The sequence below is a fragment of the Zeus faber genome (genome assembly GCF_960531495.2).
Source record: "Zeus faber genome assembly, chromosome: 11".
Taxonomy (NCBI): Eukaryota; Metazoa; Chordata; class Actinopteri; order Zeiformes; family Zeidae; genus Zeus; species Zeus faber.
The window spans coordinates 8,450,427-8,468,711 of NC_137205.1; positions in this window are offsets into that span (position 1 = coordinate 8,450,427).

The window sequence follows — 18,285 nt, forward strand, 5'->3', positions numbered from 1 at the left end:
CACCACCTCCACCTCCCCCTCCACCACTACCACCGCCCCCAGGGGCCGCGTCCCAACCTGACCCAAAGAGTCTGGATGTTTTCCTTAAAAATGGCATTTCACACACTTTTTTCCCCAAAAGTGGAAGAGCTCAAACCAGCTCTGGCCTCACAATATCCAACTGCCGTATTTTTTCTAACTAATATCATCGATGCTGCATTCGGCACCGAATCACATCGTATGCCCCGTTTCCCTCCAAGAGCCGAGAGGAAAAAAACGTTGAGACCCAGGACCCATGGAGGGCTCGACATCCAGGGGGTTTAAAAAAAAATAATAAAAGGCACAGTACATCTGCCAAGACTGCGCAGGGCTTGGTGGAAACGTCGCAGAACTAAATTCTTGCTGCGGAAAACGTGCAAAAACTAGGAAAGAAGGAAGGCGCGGCACGGCAACCGTTTGTTAGCAGGCAGAATGTTCCAGAGCCCAAATGGGAGCGCAGCCGCTGTTTGTTCCCTCCGAAGTTAGGAGACGCCGACCGTCTGTACATGTTGCTTTGGCCTGGCCGAACGAGGGACTCGTGCTCTGAAAAGGGGCGGAATGTAGGGATGGAATGTGAAAACGTATCGAAAGGTTGAACAGAAAGACGTTGTTCGCGGTATTATCCTTTTGACTCTGTCGTTATTTTTTTCTTTTCATATATAAAAAACCCCAGATGTGTACAGTATATGAGTATCTGTGAATTATATTGCACATATGGAGAAAAACACCCGTCGGCGGATGACCAGGCTGTCCAAGGCAGACTTATGCAAAATGGCGAGCGTTATGGTGTATATACTTAGTGTGTATAGTAAGTACATGTGGCCGTCCGTCGACCTCCTGGTGGCTCCAGTGCGTCCTCGGCCGGCCCGTCTGTCCCTTCCCTGTGTCGGGTCCCTGTTCAGGCGTCACTTGTGGGAGACCTTACCCACTGATACGGGTTCAGGGAGGGGGACAGAGACTTTCCGGCAGTGAGGTTGCCGACACAGCCGGGTTTTTATTATTGCAGTCAACAAAAAGGCTCACTGGCCAAAATGAGAACATAAAACAGTTATATTTAGGGAGAGTCAGGGTCCGTCTTGCGATCTGGTCCGCAAGGTCTCAGCTCCTGCAGAAACGCACTCTCCTTCACTGCAAGACAAACAACACATATGAAAACTCTCCCAGCCGCCACTTGCCGCCTGAGGCTTAACCATGCCCTCTCATGTGCCACAGTACATTTACCCCAACACTGTGTCCATTGACCAAACCTGCACCACCAGCACACACAGACACACATACACACCCGCCCACCTGCCCTAACGTTGACTGTACACCTTTCTGTGTTCACAATAAAACGTCGTAGGAAGAGGGGAGCTTCTGCAATCCTGTTCTAATGTGAATTTTCTAACATACCTATACTGAATTAAACATACTTTTTATTCCTTGAATCCCCCAAAACAACAATAATGTGAGAGGGTTTTTTTCTGTCTTGTGTAAAAATCACTACTATACGTTTGGTCATAGAATCAAGGCTGCATCAAGTACCTGCATCATATCGTGGGTAATTCTTGTATGGGCAGAGCCTTAGAAGAACCAAAGTCTGTTTTTTGGGAGTGAAGCACCAGCAGCACTTTCAGCCATTTCACGCTACATTGCCCACAGAAAGAGCAACGGTTAAAGCATTGTTGGAGGAGCAGAAAATACCCCAAAGCAACACATCCCAGGGCGTCAGCTAGGGTGACTACATCCAACAATCATCAATCTTCTGGCATCAAATCAAATCTCCATAACTTTTTACTCTTCATTTCTCCATCCGAACCTGGTCACCCTAGCATCTCAAAAAAAAAATATATATAAATATACACACACACACACACACACACACACACACACACACACACACACTTTTTTTACTTAAGTTGAAAAGTTATTTAACACAGAGCCACACTGCTTTACGAGAATACCTCAGTTTATGCTAAATATCTTGTAACTACAGGTTTGCTGTTGTAACAATGTTCCTTTTTTGTCCATTGTCATCGACGTTTTTTAAATCTGTGGTCATGAGTTAAGTTTCAGGATCGTTTCAGCCCGTGGTTAATATTTTGTTGGGGGGCCCTTTCTGTGTAATGGACAACAAAGGTCAGAAAAGAAACAGCATTTTCCTCAGAGGAAAACATGCTCTGTACTGGTCTGAGATATTCTAAGAAGTTACAAAGTGAAACTCAACCTGCCCATCAAAGCTATCAGTTGCAGAGACAGAAAAACAATATTGGTAATTAAGGTTGATAGTTGATGTAAAACTTTACCTTTTTACCTTTTTTAAGTCTTTTTGATCGCTCCTCTAATCTTTAATTTGAACCCGTGCGAACAAAATGCGTGATGAATGATAATATTGTTTTTAATCAAATTTGAACTTATATGAAATGCATCACACTGGAAACCTTTTTGTGGCTTGGACAATTTATTGCAGAGGGGACAAAGTCGTCGTTTGGGCCCCAAATTCTATGTATGTGATGTCCTGGGTAAATCAATCATTTTACTTGTTGTCAAGCATACACACTGGAGCCAAGATGAAAACCGTCTTACTAATATGAAGTGGATGTCTTTTTTTGTTTTGTTCTATTTCCATTTTTCTTATGTCACTAATCAGGTCTGGGGGGTTGAAGTGAACAGGAGGTGTTGAAATTAAATGTTTAGCTAAAAAGCGAAACCCACTATAATAAGTCTAATATATTTTGCTGACAAGTAGAACACAATTTGAATTTACATAGATAATACAGGGTTAAACTAGTCAATACCTGGCGGAAAGTTGAAAAATGTTAGCAAGAGAAATAACAACATAGCAGTAAAGCATACAATTGATGGGAAAATACCTTGGATAATTAACATTTTGCATAGTACAGTGGTACTTTGACTCTCGAGTTTAATTCGTTCCGTGACAGAGCTCATAATTCAATCTGCTCGTATAGCAAATCAATTTTCCCCATTGAAATTAATTGAAATGCCATTAATCCGTTCCAGCCCCCAAAAAACCAGCCCAATTTTTTTGTTACCTGTTTTCAAATAAGAAAAATGTATTTATAAATAACAAATATTGTATAAAAACATAATAAAACGCTATCACGCTATCTCCTGCGAGCTGCTTCTCCGTCAACCACACCAACAGCAGATTCTCCATCTTTTCATGGACAGCGGTCCGCAACGTAGACATTTTTTTAACGCCCTTGGCTGGCGTAATACCCTTTATCGCCTCCTTCTGCTTCAGTATGGTACATATGGTAGAAGTACTACGCTCGTACTGCTTCGCCAATTCCATCACACGCACACCTCGCTCATGTTTTTCTATGATTTCATGCTTTAATTCAATCTACATCATCCGCTTCTTCTTCTCAGCACTTACTTTCTTAGGACCCATGGTTGTGCAGTTGATTGGCAAAATAACTGCACAAAAAGCACAAAACGTGAGCACAAAACACAAAAGAGATGCTTCCAGGGTCAGGTAACTACGTGAAGTGAAGGAGGGAGACGCGGAATAATGGCCGCATACGCTCCTCACGCCAACTAGTGGCAGCACCTGAAGCTCGCTCCTCGTAACTCACATTTTTGCTCGCAAATCAATACAAAAAAATCGATGGAACGACGGCTCGTAACTCGGAAAACTCGTATGTTAGTGCACTTGTAACTCAAGGTACCACTGTATATGAAAAGTTTTGTCAACATAGTAACATTTGAGACAGATTAATGGTCTATAGCGCTCATTGTTTTGCCTCTTCAATTAGTCGGCAATGCGTCTTCAGCTTAACCATTGTTTTTTCTCCCAAAAATTGGTTTTGGAATGAAACCGGATCTCATATTGTGCTACGATGATGCGAGTCACACACTCCTGCTGATCTGAGATCACTGCGGCCTCCGCCTCGTCCCCGTCCCTGGCTCTTGAACCCCTGTTGGACAGCCAAAATCGCACCAAAATGGACACGATGTACAAAGCTGTATCGCAATGGTTTTCGATCGGACCTTGTCTGGACCTGCTGGCGAAACACAACTGTACGCACTCAAGGAAAACGGATGCACAACCATCCTCAACAGTCTGCTACTGTTTAGTTATGTCTTAGGACCGAACTGAATAAATTACCTCACTGTGGTTTTTAACGCTCTGGTTTTCATTGTTCGCTAGCAATTTGAGACACACTTGAGACATTTGTCTTTTTTATATAACGGATAATCACTTAAATTAGCAGATTAATAATTTGTAGTCATTGAGAGTAATTCCATAACAGCACTGGAAAAAAATGCTATTATTTGACCTGTGTAATCATCCTATTGTATGCAACAGATACGTCAGTTTCTAACTTTTTAGTATTGGAGCAGGAGCAAGTCCTACCAATCACTTTTAAGTTCTGACAGACAAAACTTAGATTTGCATGAAAATGATCTGTATTTATTTTGCATTGTTTGAGTTTGATCTCTGGGCTCAATTGCTTGCTGAGGTGTACAGCAACTATAGGCATAGGCAGTGAACCAAAAATATAGGGCTTGAATCCCCCCTTTGGAGAGAAGAGTAGAGCCCAACAGGTGGATGCAGGGGAGGTGGAGGGAGCGCTGCAAAGCAGGTAGTGCAGGAGGGATTGGCTGCTTAAATAGGCCGGCCCATAAGGGTGTGGAAGCATGTGGCGAGTTGTCTGACAGAGCTAACTTGACAAGCTACGCATCATCATTTATACAACCTGTGAAGATGGGAGCCGAACGGAAGCACCAGAAAAGCCTTTTCTCAAACTCAAGTAACTGGACAGCTAGTCCAAAGTTAATTGTAGTTTTAGCCATTTTATTCCGCTGAGGTAATTTGATCTTCTTTGTTCCATGCACTTCAATGTACTTCAACGTTGGCAATGGCATCTGCCACCAAACTACTTAAAGTTTATCCCATTCATGCTAACTCCCAGTTTTTTATCTAAGTGTTAATGCATCGTTATTCTCTTCTACAACCCTGTGGATTTGTACCTCTCTCTTTGACTCCTTGGCCTCCATCTCTTTCCCTCTTTTAACAAGGTTTAAAGCGGTGTGCCGAGGGAGCATTGCGATCATTTTTTGAGCCATTTTTGTTTGAGTTGCAGTCAATTCTGAAGTCACGTAGGGACAATTTGCGGTCGAGTCTCGAGTCTTCAGTTGCAACATATGTCTGACTGGAGAGCGAGTCGCCAACTATCTGCCATCTCAGCTTCGCCCCACTGATGTAAGTTTATGGTCAGCATCCAGCCTGGTGGCTCCAAGTAATTCAAATTCAAACGCGCACGATGCAATTAAGTTTGATTTGGTTTCGATGATGATCATTTAAGATGCCTGAGAGCGGCCAGGTGTTGTTCTGTGGCTTTGAAAACACTGATGTTGAGCAATAGAAGATGAACCAAAATGCTCTTGCTCTAGTTGAAGTGAACAAGTTGTCTCTCGTGTCTGTGTCTGCAGTCTTAACATGACCAACTACCAAATGGAGGGATTTCTGCTTCCCTTGGTCCTCGGTGAGTTTGAACCTTCTCTGGGTAAAATGTTCTGCATCTTTACCAAGACTATCTAGTTTGATTTGGTTACAGGTGACAAGTATCATCATTACCAAACCAAATGAACTGTTAAATGTCATTATGCAGCCGTGCACTGATCATACTCATGCATGTAATATATGCATGATGAATACATACACACACACACATATATATATATATATATATATATATATGCATGCTATTATATATATGCATATACAATTGTTTATTCAGTGTACAATAAAAACATTCTTTAATTGGGTTTACTTACTGTTTATTGGATTTTCTTGTGTTTCAGTACTCAATACCATTGTGTTTAATTAAATAGAACATTTCTAGAAAAATACATCTTTACATTATTTTCTCAATTTGTTCCCATCTAGAAGTTATATAGAATACTGTAATGCTGTGGCTGATGAGATGTTACCCCTCTGGTTTCTAATTATTTTTGTTTTATGATAAAAAATAGACAATGCGAAAAGATCCATCAGGGGGGGTAGTGGTGTGATGTACATAAGTGCTGAGTGCTACTTGTAGGAGGTAATCTGCGTGTGGGCAAGATTCAGGCCTAAGAAAGAGCGGATAGGGAATTCTGGAGTTGAACCAAAAATGGTCTGCACTGAATTATGGACATTGATCTTTTGTCGAGAACAGATTGTTACTATACTGTAGTTAACTGTGACAATCCCAAACTAAAATATAAGAAAACATAAAAGCATATTTCACATCATGGGAAAAGTCAACAGGTTTTGTGTAGTGAATTTATTATGCTGTACTAATATTTGGACCATAACTTTGCCGTCTCCAACAGCTCAACTCCTGACTCTTTCCCAAGGTAAGACACCCATGGTCCCAGTGTCTTCCTTGGTCTTTGGCCCCATTTGGTGTCAAATTCGGAAAGAGCCCGCACAAGGGAGTCTGCGCATGTGTATGATTGTAACTGATTGTTATTGATTGTTCACTTGGAATGGGGACCAAGCAATAGGTTTGGCCAACAATGTAGTGATCATTCACTTGTTTCTTTCCACCTACAGACACAGTCAGGCTTGTTGTGGGCCGTCTGTGCACAGGGACAGTGGAGATCTGGCACCATGGCCAATGGGGGTCAGCGTGTAATGAGCACTGGAGCCTGCCATGGTGTTTTGCAGAGAGCTGGGCTGTGGCCCAGTGGTCAACCTCAAGTGGAGCAAGCCTTACTCTGGTCAGGGCCAAGGCCTGTCTTTAGAAAAGGCTTCCGGTGCTCTGGCAAAGAGTGCTCCCTCAATCAGTGCCCGTCACTGAAAAATAAAGTGAGCAATTGTGTCCACAGCGAGGCTGCTGGGATCCTGTGCGCCAATAAGGTTTTCCCATAATGTGGTTTTAATATGTTGCCCTTGATACATGGACTATGACAACTAAAAGGGTTAGTTTAAGCAGAAATGATTGAAGTTCCATTTGGTCAGAAGTGTGAGGTTGTTGAGAAGACCTACTTTGTATTGTAGTTTAGTTTCTTGATGGGTGTGATGTGTTGAAGAATGAAGGAGTGACCGCTGACACTGACTTGAATAAAATAATAATTTTATTACACAAATCAGCATCAAACCAGACTTGCCATGGATGTCCTGGGAGAGACCCGAGCCGGATGGAATCTCTGCCAAGTGACGCTCTGCACTCGCTTTTAAAGCTGTACAGAGATAACATACCATCTCTGGTTCCAACCCATAGGTGCCTGCTCAGCCTATGTCCTGTCATAAATCGAAACTTTTCCTCCTCTGGTCGAGCTGGAGGAATAAACAAAATTCCTCTCCCATAGGGCCTCTGAACAGAACCTTGACGTTCTCGTTCTTAAGCAATAAATCTAATAATAACATAGTTAATATTATGACCGCACTATATCTCAGCTTTGGGAGCTCAGTGACCTATTCACCTCAAACCTTCCAGACACCTCATATTCCCCCCTTCGAGACTACACAAAGTCTCGACAGAGAGAAGAGTAATTGAACATACGATGTTAATTGGCTTAATAGAAATCACTTAATAACAAACACAATTGGTTATAATATACCCTTCTGACCATGCTTAGTCATAGCAATACAGCAAATTTGCGGAGTGTGAGAGCGAAAAACCCATCTGGCAGCTTCATTTTTTAGAACATCCATCAATCAATCAAGACAGGAAAATTCTCTCACGGTCCCTCTGCCCCAGGCAACCACCTAAGGTACTCCAAATCAATTAACAGAAAAAGACGAAGGGTTTAGACTACTGTATAGGATGTTACATATATATGCATACATTTAGAGCCTCAGAAATAAATCAAAAATGAGTCCAAAGTCAGGCTGGTCGACCCATCGGACCTTCCAGTGGACCTTTCCCTGCCTAGCACCAATGTCCCTCAAAAACCGCAAAAAAGAAAATACCTGAGGTCCCAATGTATTCACTTCATCCTACTACAGACAACTCAAAGAAAACAATAGCAAATCAAAGTAATATGTCTTGCTAAAAATATCTAGCGTAGAGTACAGGATATTCATCAATAATACAGGTTACATTGTAGTAAACAAACTCCAATATTATAAAAACATTCAGGACACATATGTATCTATTGAACTGTTGGTTTTTTAACACCATCAACTTTTAATGATATTTCACTCGACACTCCTGATCATGATGTCTTCATTCAGGGTCCGTCGTCCATTTTCCTCCTCCATTTTCGAGTGTCCATGTTTGAATGTTCAAGTCCATTAGGCTGTTAGGATCTCTGGACACAGCCATCCTCTGACTGGTCCTGAAACAAAGAATCACCAGCCAGTATCTTGCACAAACATCAAATACAGTATAATAATTTCACTTTTGCATTATACTTTAACATTATTCCAATATATGATTAACATTTTTCTTTTCCCCCCTTTGTCCATGTATTTCCCTTGTTAACAATAGTGTTGAGTAAATGATGGAATCAGATATTCAAAATGGGATATTCTCTACTAGTGTTAGCTCCTAACTACACACCTCTACCCAATTCAGACCTGTATGCTGACAGATTTTAACAATGCGATTTTTCAGCACACCATTCATTTTCTCACAAACTCCTTGGCTTTGTGGATGATAAACAGCTCCAGGTGAGGTTACAATGGAGTTGAGCATTCCCAGTCTCTTTTATCATGGCTCTCAAAGGCCCTGTTAGGCAGGCATAATCTTCTACCCAGGCTGAAGAATATCCCGCAATGCCAAGAAATGTCATCATCTCTCTGACTGTTCTAGGCTTTGGTGCCGTTCGAATGGCTTCCAAATGACTCTCAGAGATGCTTCTGTGTCCATGGGTTATTGTTTGACCCAAATAAACAACTTTTTCTTGACAATACTGTAGCTTCTTCTGAGAGGCCTTGTGACCTTTGTCTGCCAATTGCTGTAACAGTTTGATTGAATCCTCATGGCATGTTTCCTTATCCGGTGAACAGATGACGATGTCGTCCACATACTGAATGACAGTAAGATCATTGATCAAGATCTGATCAATCCCAGCCAAGTCATCCTGCAATACTTTATTGAAAATGTGAGGGCTATGTTTGAATCCTTGAGGGAGCCTCTTGTACTTGAAGGTTTGTCCTTTGTATGTGAATCCAAACAATCCTTGACTTTCTTCGCTCAGTGGAACACTGAAAAATGCTCCACACAAATCCAACACTGTGAAGTGTGTAGCCTCTGGAGGGATTTGGGCTAACAAGGTATGTGGATCTGGTACATCTGCTGGAAAATCCTGCACCACTTCATTTATCGCTCTTAAATCATGTACCAAGCGATAGGACTCATCTGGTTTCTTTAAAGGCAATATAGGTGTATTGCTCTGAGGATCCAAACATATTTCCACTACACCTGCTTTTAACAGTCCTTCAATTTGTGGTTCAATCCCTTTGATTGCCTCTTCCTTTAGTGGATATTGGTTCTTCCAAGGAGGTTTGGTTCCTGGTCTCAGTTCAACTCTCACCGGTTGGGCTGACTTCACAAGTCCGATGTCAGTACTATGTCGTGACCACAAACATTCTGGAATTTGTTGCAGCATCTCCTCTCTCATGCTGTCTGAGTCCAATTTAGCGCTGAACATTGACTCATGTGTCATCTGTATCACTTGTGGTTGTCCTTGTCCTTGAGCTGAAATCATGATTTTCATGAACTTCTGTTCTTCACTTATCCAGATAGCAAGATTCTCCTTTATGGGTGAAAAAATGGCTTCCTCAGCTTCTGCCATCATTTCTCCTATTTGCTTCTGCTCAAATCCTTCAGCCACCATTAAAGTCACATGTGGCACACTTTTCACAATGTCATACTCTTTCTCAAGATATTCATTGGTGTTTATCTTCATAGCTGCTCCTTGTGGTCCCACAATTATGCAGCATGAGATCAGCTGAACATGCTTCGGTTGACTACTCAACCATTCTTCTGGATCCAATTGGTCAGCTTTCTTGAAATATTTCAACGTGCAATGATGTGGATACTCAGGGGGCTTAGCATCAGGCATATTTGCCACAATGAACTTCTCCCACGTCTTGGCTGGCTTTAATAGCTCTGGACTAAGATTTCCAATCCAATATACTGAAGAAGTCTCGGTCTCTGGTGCGCTAAATAATTGGTGGTAGACATCAGGTGGCACATCCACCAGACAGCTGTCCGGTGTACACCGTATTGTGCAATTTAGTTTGCACATAGCATCTCTTCCCAAGAGTGCAATGGGCGTATGTTCTGACACCAAAATAGGTAGTGTGATTTTCCGATTTCTACAGCAGAGCTCAATTGGTTTTGTGAGAGGAATCAGCTGTTTCACACCCTCAAACCCGATTGTCCGTACCAATTGGTCAGACATGGGGAGATGTATAGCATCTTCAGGCCGAACACAGGTGAAAGCTGCTCCGCAATCTGCCATTACTTCCAATGACTTATCATTTATTTTCACCTCTATTTTTGGATCTTGCTCCGGCCCTGATACTACCAGCTGACACCTCCCTTTCGAGTCTTCTGGGCACCCCTAGAAACCAGGTTCTGGACCCCTGTAAGGGTTCGCTGGTCCCCTGGGTGGCTGTGGTTGTCCTCTGAAGCCTCCTCTGAAGCCTCCTCTGAAGCCTCCTCTGAAGCCTCCTCTGAACCTGTAGCAGTCACGTGCAAAATGACCTTGTTGTCCACAATTATGACACGCTCCTTGAGACTGTTGGAAATTTCCTCCTCTTCCTCTTCCTATATTTCCTTGACCTCTTCCTCTCCATGTTTGTGGTTGGTCAAAAACTGGCTGTGGAAAAGAGACAGTGAAGACCACAGGTGGTAGTACCTGAATCTGTCCTTGCTGTGGTTGTGGTGGTAATTGATTTAGTTGTGACTGGCTCTGCATAACTACAGCTTGTTTCTTTTTCTTCTTATTATTATCCACCAACTGTATTTGGTTGACTTTTCTGAGAGTCTCCTGATCCTGTTCCTTCTTCTTTGTACTGTTGGAGCTCGGGTACATCTTCATGGTTGTTTTAGCCTTGCCCATCTCTATTATTTGTTCATCCTCATCTTTGCAGAGATAGTTGCCTTCCTGTGTAATCACTGGGAGCTGGGGATAAACATCAGTGAACTTCACCTCCTTCTCATAAGGCGGGGGCTTCTGTAAAGATGCTGTATGTGAGAAGGGCGTGGTAATCTTCTCCATCAATTTTTCTGTTTCCTTTTCATTTTTCTTTATTTCTTGTCTACTTTGTTCTCTTTTTTCCTTTGCAGCTTCGAACCATGTCTGTCCCTCCTTTGCAAACAGTTGCAGAATGCCAAATTCTGTTTGTCTTTTCTCCGTGCGTCTCATTCCTTTCTTGCCTTTCTTTTGATTTACTTTATATGTGGACACAAGCACCTGCATTGTTTTAATCACATCCGGGTTAAGAGTTCCTTCAACTGGCCATGGTTGTTCAATGTCCGGCCAACGCTTGCTCCATTTTCCTGATATTTTTGCAATATCTTTAATAAGGGGATTGTTCTTTTGCACTACATCAATAGGAGTGATTACTTTTGTAATTTTAGTATCCATTTTTGACATCCTAATGACTCTCTTATTTTTCTTTTATTGTAAATCAAATTGAATTATTTTTAAAATGTCTTTATAAAGCACCGTGTAATCACACTCAACCAACAACAGCTGAATTTGCCAACCCCAAAGGAGACCAATCGCTTCCCACTTGTGAAAGCCAATTCACTTGTTCACCATCTGATGCATCTGATCACACTCATTTATGTTCAATTATCAAAATTACATCAGTGTTCATTCTCAAAACAGCATAGATAAATCATACCCAGATAATGAAACCAATATTCACAGAACTCAACAGTATTTAAATCAAATCAGCTTTTCCACATGATCAATCAATCAATCAGTCAATAATACCCTATTAATTAGGCAAATGCCTTAATTGGTCAGTCCGTTGCCAAGTCTCTCACTAAATAATTGCAAATGCAATGTATGAAAAAGAACTACTACAAACGCATATGTGAAGACAAGCTAAACACATTTATTATAACTAAATTTATAGGTATATAGGTAAATGCAGGTGAGGTCTGTTGAAAGAGTTTGTGGATAAAACCGTACTGGCCTTTAATTGGTTTGGATGGATTCAGGATTCCAGAACGTTGTCATCCGCAAGCCTCAGTGTCTGTGAAGATCTGCCAGATGTCTTGTCATCTGCCCTATGGATGATTCAGTTCAGACTCATTCCATCTTCTCTGTCTTTCCCCCAGCTTTCACTCAGCTTTCACTCAGCATAGTAAAAGAGAGGAAGAAAGAAAAAAGAAAAAGAACAACAGAAGAGTTCAATGCCTTAGGCTCACTCTAAATTCTTATACACACTGTGATACAATTCATTGTGACATACATTATCAGCTTTTTTTATTTTGCGCACACTTGAAATAAAGCAGTGGATACTTTTAATCATGCAATGCATTTAAAGTCCAAAGAGTCTATTAGTCAATCTGATATCACTTTTAATTAGTTATTTTTATTCTATTTATCTATTTATTTTTATTTTATTTAATTATTTTTATTCTATTTATCTATTTAATTGTATTTTATCCTTTTTATTCTTTCTTCTAACTACTGAGAGAAAAGAGTAGAGAGGGGGGCTCACCAGCCCCTCTTGTCAGGAGGAGTTAACTAAATTCCACTCTTGTGTGAAGCACCACCCCTTGCTCCACCTCTTAAGTTTAGCAAAGACTTCCAGTATGGACTGGTCGTCAGCGACTGAACATCCTGTTTTGGCTCCCGTAGGGACAGCCCAGCTCAATGCAGTTACGCGCACTCGTAAATTAAAACTGTTTTCTCTCAGCAGTCGAAACACAAAACCTCTTTTCTTGCATCAAGAACCAGAGTCTCCCTTCACCCCAACAAGACCATCTGCTCTTTTAACCAGACAGGATTCACAGAAATCACCGCCACACACACCCCAAGCACAAAAAGAAAAAGAAAAAACCCACACGCCAATCAAACAAATCACAAATCCCACTTCCAATTCAGAGCAGGAGATTTTCTTTTCTTTTCTGGATGTGTACATGTATGTGTAGGCAGACTGTGGCTCTAGTCCTTCAGAAGGCTCATTTTGTTATCAAATATATAAAGTCCTGTAAAGGTTCATATCCTTTATCAAATGCACAAACGTCCTTGGAAAAGAGGCTCATATATATTTATCAAACGTCCTTAGAGAAAAAGGCTCATATATATTTATCAAAAGTCCTTAAAGAAAGGCTCATATATTTTTATCAACTTTACAAAGTCCGTAAACAGGCTCATATATGTTTATCACTAAAGGGGCAAGAAATGTTTCTCTTTATGTATTATTCAAATGCTCACCACATATGTATACCTATTAATAACACATATATTCTATATCACATACACAAAACATTACACAAAGCTCTTCTACCTCTGCAGCCGCGGCACTTTCACACTCACACACACAAAAAGAAAAAAGAAAAAGAAAGATATGTCTGACCAGCAGAACATCTAATCCCCAGAGACTTTAACAGCGCTTAGCTTTATGTTTTACGTCGACTCATTTATACTTTTCTAATTTCATCAAAATTTTCACTTTGGCCAGACTTTTAACAAATTATTTTTAATCAGATTCTCTCATCATGCATGTTCACTAGTTCTCCAGAGCAGGTTCTGCCCTGTTTTTCCTCACTTTTCTTTACATTACATTAAGTCATTTAGCAGACGCTTTTATCCAAAGCGACTTACAATTATTCCAACACCGACGGACGCAGCCATCAGGAGCAATGAGGGGTTAAGTGTCTTGCTCAAGGACACTACAGCATGCTAGCAGGAGGAGCCTGGGATCGAACCAGCAACCTTTAGATTACTAGACCACCAGCTCTACCTCCTGAGCTACCCCCCCCTTACAAACTTTATTTTTTCATCTTTTGAGCCTTTAACTTGTAACTGTTTTTATTTCACTTTATCCTTTTCATCTTACTTTAGCTCAAACTTTATTTTTCATCTTTAGCCTTTTACTTGTAACTCTTTTTATTTGACTTTATCTTTTTCATCTCACTTTAGGCTTTTAACTTTTATCTCTTTTTCACTTTACTTTCTTCTTTTTCATCTTTATTCATATAACTTTATTTTGAGTCAATTCCCCTGGCCAGGGTTATTTCCTCTTGTTTTTTCCTACCTAGATTTGACTATATTATATTTTCATTCGGCCAACTTTCACACAGCATTTAATGTACACATGTCTTACTGTTTAACGAGATACGGGCCCTGTCTTCGTTTATCTTGCATGGTTATTTAAATAACTTTTGGCTACAAGTTCTGCCATTCTACAATTACTTTTTATTTCTACTTTCTCAACATCTTTTAAGCCTTTAACTTTTACTTTTAACTTCATTTTTCATTTCTCTCATCCCTATTCTCTATTTCAACTTTTAACTTTTAGCTTTTATTTCTCTCGTCTCTATTCTCTATTTCAACTTCTAACTTTTATTTCTCTTGTCTCTATTCTCTATTTCAACTTAATTCTCTTTTTCTTCACTTATTATTCTCTTATTCCCCTTATTTACGTCTTTTACATCTTAATTAATCCCAATTTAGACGGAAACTCACTTCACACATCAACACATCATCTCCATCGCCGCATAATCTCAGTGCAGTCTCCCTGCCAAAAACATACTGCTCCAGCCCACATAACAGCTCAATTTTGTGAGAGGTCACTCACCCTGAGAGCGGCAGTTCGCTGGAGCAGGCAGCATCGGCAGATGAGGCCCAACAGATCCTGATTCGTGACGCCACTTTGTAGTTTAGTTTCTTGATGGGTGTGATGTGTTGAAGAATGAAGGAGTGACCGCTGACACTGACTCGAATAAAATAATAATTTTATTACACAAATCAGCATCAAACCAGACTTGCCATGGATGTCCTGGGAGAGACCCGAGCCGGATGGAATCTCTGCCAAGTGACGCTCTGCACTCGCTTTTAAAGCTGTACAGAGATAACATACCATCTCTGGTTCCAACCCATAGGTGCCACATGTCCTGTCATATATCGAAATTTTTCCTCCTCTGGTCGAGCTGGAGGAATAAACAAAATTCCTCTCCCATAGGGCCTCTGAACAGAACCTTGACGTTCTCGTTCTTAAGCAATAAATCTAATAATAACATAGTTAATATTATGACCGCACTATATCTCAGCTTTGGGAGCTCAGTGACCTATTCACCTCAAACCTTCCAGACACCTCAGTATGTCAAACAGTAACTTTGCCAACATGTCACATACCTTTCACAGGATGTTTGATCATTTCTGAAATAAAAGCTGCAGATCGGATCTGCTGACCTTTTTTCAACAACAGATTGCATGCAGATTCACGGTCTTCCGGGTTTGGTGGGCGTCTACATAAAGCCCATATCTACACCCATTTTGGCTTCACTACCTTGGGATTATGGGTGCTCCGTTACAGGCTCCATTGATCTGCAGGAAGTCCACAGGGATAAAAAGTTATTTTGAGCCAAGCAAATTCAATCCCTACGAGTTGCAGGTTCTTAGGAACCAACACACTTTTCCAACTCTTCAGTCATTTAAGTTTAGTGATCATGTAGCCACTGTGACTTCATCGTCTTAGCTGTCAGAGGGAACTTATAATTCTGTAGCACCTCATTACTTTAAGTTATAACAAATCCATATTCTTCGACAGTTATGTCCAATGAGACATTTTCAATCCAAGGACGTCTCCTTTGCAATCAAGTGGTTAACCACTCGGTCATCAACCTGGTACCCAAGTCAGCAACCAACTCCACCACGACTCCAACCCCAACAATAATCAATGGTACGATAGAGGTAGTAGTTTGAAAGCTTCGGGCGGCTCAGAAGTTATCATTTCAAGAAAGATAAGCAGTAAAACTAAAGATAATATATGAACACATCTATCAACAAAATTGATTGATGCATTGGAGGAGTCCTAAGCCTCCTAATTAGGAGAAATATAAACTGTTCCCAATTTTTGCTGGTCGTTAAAAATCAGTGGTGGTCACGGAGGACTTTTACTTAACTCAAAAGCATTTAAGGGGTTTCTATTGACTGCTGCTCCCGACTCAATTGCCAGATATTCCTTGTGTTACCACCCAAGGCGTAGGGGTACCTGGGCCAATCCTAAAAGGCTGTGGAGTAGTAAGGAAACGGACACCAGTTGAGTAGTGCGTGTAACCTGGGCACAAACTTTAAACGGCGATGTGTAAGATAAAAGTAATAAAATAATGTATCTTGCATGTACAGACACATTTCCCTTAAACACCAACATTGCACATTAATTTCTCGCTGCCAGCTGCATAAATTATTTATCAAAAATATACCTTTAACTACTTCTACATATAACAAGAATGTTATTTCAAATGTTATTGCGCTAATATAATAGAAGTGTATCAAAATAACCATAATTGAATAAAGCAGCTATTAAGCTAAGCATTTTAATAGATTAAAATACTCATAAACATTTTGCCCATTCTGGCATCATGGTAATGTGCTTCTTCACCATTGATATGATTGATCAAAATGTGATTGTTCAAATAGTGCTTAGAGATTCTAAGCTGTGTCTAAGGTGTGTGTGTGTGTGTGTGTGTGTGTGTGTGTGTGTGTGTGTGTGTGTGTGTGTGTATGTACCTTCTTACCTGTTAGTGTTACGTGGTATGCTGAGTGGATCCAGGTGCAGAGGCGAGGTGGCAAAAATAAAGGTTTACTTGAAACAAGCACAAAAAACAAGTAAGAATTTCGTGGGCGTGGAAACGAGAGCGTTGTCAGGAGTCTAGACAAACTCAAGACTGAGCAAGGAAGGACACAAAAGACAGGGTATAAATAAGAAAAAACGAGACATAGGTGAAACATATGACATAATGAGACTGGGTAATCTGAAACAGAAACAGGTGAAACAAAGCAACATTGATGAGGCAGTACTAACGGCATCTAGTGGCCGATGCCAGAAGGACCCGGGTGAACCCTGACAGGACCCCCTCGTCCAGGAACGGCTCCCGACGTTCCCCCAGGAAGAGCCGGGTGGCGACGGCGGAAATCCCGGACCAGGGAGGGGGCGACAGCAGAGCAGCCATCTTGTAGAAGAGAGACCTACTAGAGAGAGGGAACTAGAGAGAGACTAGAGGGGGGGGGCTGTCCGCAGGACCCCGGTCGCCTCGAGCTCGGGAGAGAAAGTTGGCCTCGTCACGGTTCTCCCTACCCTGGACGAGAGTTGGCCTTTCCCGAGAAATCAGGGCAGGACGAACGGAAATGACCCGGGATCCCACAGTACAAGCAGCAGCGCTCCCTCATCCGCCTGTCACGTTCGGACCGAGAGAGCCGTGTGCTGCCTACTTGCATAGGCTCCTCCATCGATGCTGGAGACGGGCTCGGGACAGCTCGGAGATGCTCGGGAGACGTCGTCCCCAGGACTGCCCTGCCCGCTGGTGGTGAAGCGGAAGAACGGCGTTCCCCTTGTCTCTCCCGGAGGCGGTTGTCCACCCGAATAGCTGTTTCGAGGAGCGTGTCCAGGTCATCCTGCGCCTCCCGGGATGCCAGCTCGTCCTTGACACCATCAATGAGACCATCCTGGAAGGACGCGATGAGTGCCTCGCTGTTCCATCCAGACGCCACTGCGAGGGTGAGGAATGTGATGGCGTAATCAGCTACGCTCTGTACCCCCCTGGCGGAGCCGGAGTACTTGTGTCGACGCCTCCCTCCCACTGACTGAGTGGTCAAAAACTCGGCGCATCTCTTCGGCAAATGCCTGGTAACTGGAGCAGGCCGGGGTTTGCTGGTTCCAGATGGCTGTGGCCCAGGAGAGTGCTTTGCCTGTGAGTAGTGTGACAATGTATGCCACCGGTGCGCACTGGGTGGGGAACTGTGATGGCTGGAGCTCAAAAGCCAGGGAGCATTGCGTCAAAAAGCCACGACAACCTCCCGGGTTACAGTCGTACCTCTCTGGCGCCAGCAGTTGTGGTTCGCAGTGATATGCAGGACGCGAGCCCATGGGAGGCAGTGCTGGCGCAGGAGCCCTAGGCAGAGCCTGTGCCTGGCTCTGCTGGACGGCCTGGGCGAGGGGACTGCAGTTCGTCCAGGATCTGTTGGAGAGCCTGCTCGTGACGGCCAATCGCAGTCCCCTGGTTCATCAGGGCCACCCGCATGCGTTCCATCTCTGGAGGCTGACTCTCTGCTGGGTCCATGTTGTGGCTCAGTCTTGCTGTTACGAGGTTTTGCCGAGTGAACCCAGTTGCAGAGAACGAGCAGAGG